This window comes from Urocitellus parryii, chromosome 3, assembly GCF_045843805.1.
Source record: "Urocitellus parryii isolate mUroPar1 chromosome 3, mUroPar1.hap1, whole genome shotgun sequence".
Taxonomy (NCBI): domain Eukaryota; kingdom Metazoa; phylum Chordata; class Mammalia; order Rodentia; family Sciuridae; genus Urocitellus; species Urocitellus parryii.
In genome coordinates this window covers 173,928-179,927 of record NC_135533.1, presented here as the reverse complement: position 1 = coordinate 179,927, position 6,000 = coordinate 173,928, and the positions used below count along the sequence as shown (strand labels likewise).

The 6,000-nt window shown below is 40.6% G+C and overlaps 1 protein-coding gene across 1 annotated transcript in view; it reads left to right on the top strand.

Moving 5' to 3' along the window:
* Window positions 1-587: 587 nt before the first annotated feature.
* The window catches only part of LOC144253948 (vacuolar protein-sorting-associated protein 36-like), a 48,730-nt gene continuing 43,317 nt past the window's right edge, over window positions 588-6,000 (top strand). The window contains exon 1 of the mRNA XM_077796651.1: window positions 588-686. The gene's annotated coding sequence lies outside the window, so the exon portion shown is untranslated. The remainder of the gene's footprint in view (window positions 687-6,000) is intronic.

Here is a 6,000-nt window from a genome sequence, read left to right as displayed (position 1 = left end):
CATTTGTGATCAAAACATAAATGAAATGAGCCAGCACCAAGGGTAAATTTTTCATGGATAAGTTTTTCATGGTAAATTATGGGGGATCTCTATCTAAATGTTCTCTAGTAAGTTTATGAAGTCTGTATTAATATTGTAAATGTCTAACTGAAGATGAGAGGAAAAAAAGAGGAGAACAGCTTTGCTTAACATATTGCTTGCGGGTATATTAAAACGATTCGTGCCATATTCACTTGAGAAAAAAAAAGGTTATTATTTATGCCCTTAATGAACATTGCAACATGCTGGGCACTGATAAGAAAATTGCCACAAGTATGCAGGCATAAAGCACCAAGAGGAAATTCAAGTTGTCATCCGGGGTCGGGGATTAGGACGCTCAGACAGGGTTCCGGAAGGCTATCGGCGGACTGACCGCCAGGGGGCACTCTCCGCACGCCTCCACGTCCCCGGGCGCCCCTCGCAGCCGCGCTACTCCTTAGGGCGCGGGGCCTGGCAGCACCCCGCTCACTCCCTTTTTCCCTCCCGGCCTCTGCCCCGCCGGCCGCCAGGGGGCGCCGCAGGCTGCCCGGCGCGCGGCTCGCGGCCCGGGAGCGCCGGCGTCGGCGAGCGGCGGAGGCCGGCCTGGCGGCGGCCCTGGACCGCTTCGTGTGGAGATCAAGGAGACCCTGGTGATCCAGCAGCGCGGGGTGCGCATCTACGACGGCGAGGAGAAGGGAGGGCGGCAGCCGGGCTTCCCGGTGGGCGCGCGTCCTGGCTGAGCCCGGCCCGACCCCCTTCTCGGCCCGCGGTGTCCCCGGCCTCCCCGTGCGGGGCGCGGTGCCCAGTCCCCTCCCGCCCGCCGCGGCCTGGACTCTGCGCCTCCCCCGCGCTGGCCGCGCGAGACAGAGGAGCGGGCGCGGATGGTGGCCGCTTGCCGCCGCCCCAGCGACACGCTTCGGGGTGCACAGCCGGTGCGCCCCGAGAGCGCCTGCTGTCCGTCCGCAGGCGGCGGGCGGGGACGGAGATGCTCGACTTCCTGGCTCGGTTCAGAGCCTTAGTGACGCTGGCTCGGGCGTGATCCCCGGGGCAGCCAGGTCCCCTTCTGCCAGCAGCAGCGTGCGGTGGGCGCACGTCCTCCCCAGAGGCGGAGGGCTTATCAGATCTGCGCAGAGGGGTGGATTGCTTGGAAGAGATTTCTGAAAGAGGTCGCGGAGCGTTCCTCTTTGAAACGCCCTTGCCAAAGACTCTTGGGTTTTTGTTTATTTGTTTTTGTAACTACTTTACGGGAGGGAGTTTTGAGCTTAATCTTATAAAGTGATGTAGTTAGTCAACCTTGCCCTGTAAGATAAGCATACATCTTAGGAGATGGGTTTGCAAATTGAGAAGAGAAATACAGTATGTAATTAAATATTTTGTCGGTACTTGGGGGAAAACTACAAAATATCCTCTCCTGGATGAACTGTGCAATTTGGAATTAGAAAAAAAAAAAAGTAAACTCATTTACCCATAAGCATTTTTAGTTTCCGGAAGTTTTCACTTGCTACCTCTCTCCTTCCTGGCTATTTCTTAAACGTCCTCCTACTTTGCTATTCTTGGTATACTTGACCCACAGCTCTTCCTGGTCCGTGCACACTGCTATCTAGGGGCACAAGTGATGTGAAACCCAAGTCCTCTACTTCCTTTGGGCGATTTCCGTGGACTATGTTTCCTGTTATTAAATCAAGGGTTTTTCCTTAAGTGATTTGCTTGGACTTCATTTACTTCATTAGCACTTTCATTGACTTGATCTCAAATTGGATCTTGCATCCTTTGATTGGAGTGACAAGCAAACTTTACTTTTTCTTCTTTACCGAGTTTACATCTTTGGAACCACTTTGAATGAGAAGCTCAATCAATCCTCTCCTTTATTGGGTTTGATTCTGCGCTGGCTTTAAGAACTGTATGCTGACACTGACATATGGTCTTCAGAGACTTTTCCAGTGCCCCTCCCTGAATGAGTACCTGGAAGTCAACACCTTGTTGTCTGTGGGACACCAGTAACAAAATAGGGACGCCTTTGCTGGCAGACTGTGTAGCTATTATATATATATATATATATATATATATATATATATATATATATATATTTAAATTTTTTTTTAGTTAGGTGGACCTTTATTTAATTTATTTATTTTTATGTGGTGCTGAGGATTGCACCCAGTTCCTCACATGTCCTAGGCACTCTACCACTGAGCCACAACCCCAGCCCCAGCTATGATATCTTTACAATAATATAAAATCACCGCCATTAGCACCTGTTTGTGGAAAAAATTGTTGAATCAGCAAAATCTAATTTTTTCCTTTAAAATCTTGGATGCTTTTTCTTTCTTTCTTTCTTTCTTTCTTTTTTAAAGCAAATACATAGGTATCAGGCTTAAGAAAAAAGTCCTGGGTGAGGCCCATCTGGAGACCCATTCATTTAGTCAAAAACTCTTTTGACTCTTCTAAAACCTGGGGCTGCCCAGAAGTGAATCAGTATCTTGAAATTAAAGTGGGACCCTCCTTATCACTGTGGCCTGGGGGACCGAATCTATCACTTGCTTGGCTATTTGCAGCTGCTTGGTCCCTAGTGTGACTGAAGGCCAGATCGATTCCTGGGAGGAAGAGTTCTGATTTGGCTTACTCCCATCTTCTGGAAGATTTTCCACCTCAAGTGATGCTAAAGACTTTAGGAGGCTGTACATGAGCCTTGAGATCTGATCCAGTTAGTCTCCCATTCAGAATCCTTCACAGGCTCCCTTGGTCCCCAACTACAGTCCAGACTGCTCAGCCCTCATAGCTGTGTATACCAGCAGGCTCCCTAGGAAGTGGGCACATGGTGTTCTTCTAGACCACTTGGATCCTCCTGAAGGGTGGAAAGTGGATTGTATTTTATTTATTTACTTATTTAAAGAGAGAGAGAGAGAGAGAGAGAGAGAGAGAGAGAGAGAGAGAGAGAGAATTTTTAAATATCTATTTTTTAGTTCTCGGCAGACACAACATCTTTGTTTTATATGTGGTGCTGAGGATCGAACCCGGGCCGCACACATGCCAGGCGAGCGCGCTACCGCCTGAGCCACATCCCCAGCCCAGAAAGTGGATTTTAGTCTTCCTTTTACCTACTGGCTCTTTGTGGGTATGAAATCCATTTAAAAAAATCAGAATGAATTACCTACTCTGTGCTAGGACTTATTAATGATCTCATTTACTCCCCTCAAAATGAGTATTTTGCTGAATGAGAAGATTTTCACTTAGAGATATAGTGACTTGCCTAAGATGATCAGTTAGAAGGAGAGGATTTGAATCTCTATTGATGGACTCCCAGCCCCATGCTTCTTTCACTGTGCTGCAGCACTTCAAAGTATAGCAGTCCCTAATGCCAATTTATGTAATGTTCATATAGCTGATCCTTCCAACGATGAAGAAACTGAGACCCATAGTTGTTAGTTGAGAAAACTGTGAACTGTCCAGGGTCACATATCTAGTAATTGGTGGAACTAGAATTCCAAACCAGATCCAATGGACTATGATCTTTCTACTGCCCAAGTGCCTCTTGTGAATAAATGTGTGCTTGCTTGTTTATACAAGCACAGTTTGCATGGATGCATTATGACTGGATAATGTGTTGTTTCCATAAGCAGGTAGACAGGTCATTTGTTTCATTTCACAGATGCTTCTATAGCCTCAACTAATTTAAAAAACAATGTAAGATTACAAATGTATAAAGTGGTAAATTGGCTCTGCATACCAGAAAATTTACAAAATGTTTATTCTCTCTCAGCTATTTCATTTTATGAATTTACTCTTGGGAAATAATCAGATATGTATAAAAATATTACACAGAAGGATACTCATCTCAGCATTATATATAATATTATTTAATATATGTTGGGAATTGGAAGCAATCTGAATGTTTATTACAGAGATTAGTTAAATTATTGCTTATCCTAATTAGCAAGAGAAATTGCTAACCATAGAGTGATAAGTGAAAAAAGTTGTAAAACTATAAATATCTCATGGTCTCATTCATTAAAGAGTATATACATACATAAATATACACCCTCTGGCTAATGTAATTACAAGTGATTTCATTTTCTTTCATAGATTTAAAATTTTTTTTCCAGATTTTTCAACAATGAAAATGCATTACCTTTATAGTAGAAAAATATAAAAAGGAAAAAAAAAGGAAAAGCTTATTCAGCAAGTACCTAAGTTTAACTTTTAAGTAGCCAATATAATTCTAGCTCTGAGTACTAGAAGCAAACCAGCCTAAACTTGTCTATCAGGTTAGATCATAATCCATTGGAACCCCTGAAGGGAACTATTACACAATTTCTTCACTTAGAGCAGCAACGTCTTACATTTGCTCATTGTTAATTGACATAGCAATGGAACATACTTTGGCTTGAATTTTAAATTCCTACCCTTATGCTCAGATTTCAGTAAGCTGAAATACAGTTGTTGTTTTTTTTTTTAAAGAGAGAGTGAGAGAAAGAATTTTTTAATATTTATTTTTTAGTTTTTGGTGGACACAACATCTTTGTTTGTATTTGGTGCTGAGGATCGAACCTGGGCTGCACGCATGCCAGGCGAGCGCGCTACCGATTGAGCCACATCCCCAGCCCATGAAATGCAGTTTTTTACTCAGAGCTTTTATGTTCTAATGCAGCACCATGTACTCTCAAGTTAATGAAATATTTGCTTTTGGAAAAGAGAAATCTTACTCATTGATAAAAAAGAGATTTTTAAAATATCTTAAATTTAATTATTTGGTTTAGCATACATAAGATTAAACAAAACATTTGAAGCCAGACTGAATTATGTACTGGAAACACCTATGCTTTACTTTTGATTCATAGGAGAACATGGAAACTTACAAGGCTTTTTCTCTGTGTTGGAGTGTTGTGGAATATCTTTCAGAATGTATATAACTAAACTAGATGGTTCAGTAAACCTCTTATTGTTAAAGTTTATCAACCATATCATTATTTAATACTTAGCTAATATTACAGAACTTATGCTTTAAAAAGTGTTTAAAAATGTATGGCATAAAATGTGTTGGAGCCAGGGTGTGGTGGCACACACCTGTAATCTCAGCAGCTTGGGAGGCTGAGACAGGAGGATTGCGATTTCAAAGCCAGCCTCAGCAATTTAGCAAGGGCCTAAGAAACTCAGTGAGACCCTGTCTCCAAATAAAATACAAAAAGGGATGCAGCTCAGTGGTTAAGCATTCCTGCACTCAATTCCCAGTACCCAAAAAAAAGTGTTTTTTTTTTGATACCTATTTCTGTGTGTGCTTCATTTAACAAAAACCAATTTATATATATATTTCAGAGTTAAATATATGTCAGTGATAAATTTTCTAAATTTTATTTGACAAAATTGTTAAATACAACTAAAACCAAAAGAAGAAACTTGGCATGATCTGTAAATCTACCCATAAAAATTACTTTTGGCACATTTTGTGTTTGTGTGATTATATGTGTTTGTATATAATCAAGTTATGTATACTATTTTGAAACTTAATTTTTTCCTCTCTTAATAATACCATGGTTATCTTGGTATATTTATGGGTATATTTTTGACTACATGCATAATTTATGATTATTTCTATTTAAGAATGATATATAGCTATGGGTGGTGCCAGCTATCAGGAGGCTGAGGTAGGAGAAAAACAAGTTTGAGTCCAGCCTGGGCAACTTTGTGAGACTTTGTCTTAAAATAAAAACATAAAAAGGACTGGGGATGTAGCTCAGAGGTATAGCCCTTGGGTTTAATCCCCAGTACTGGAAAGAAAAAATAAAATATATACATATATATGTGTATATATATATATATATATATATATATAAAATACATACTATATATATATGTATATATATATATAAAATACATACTATATATATATATATATATATATATATATATATATATATATATAGTACTAATTGGTTATTTATTTGACAAACATATTATTGTTGTTGTTATTATTATTTATGGTAT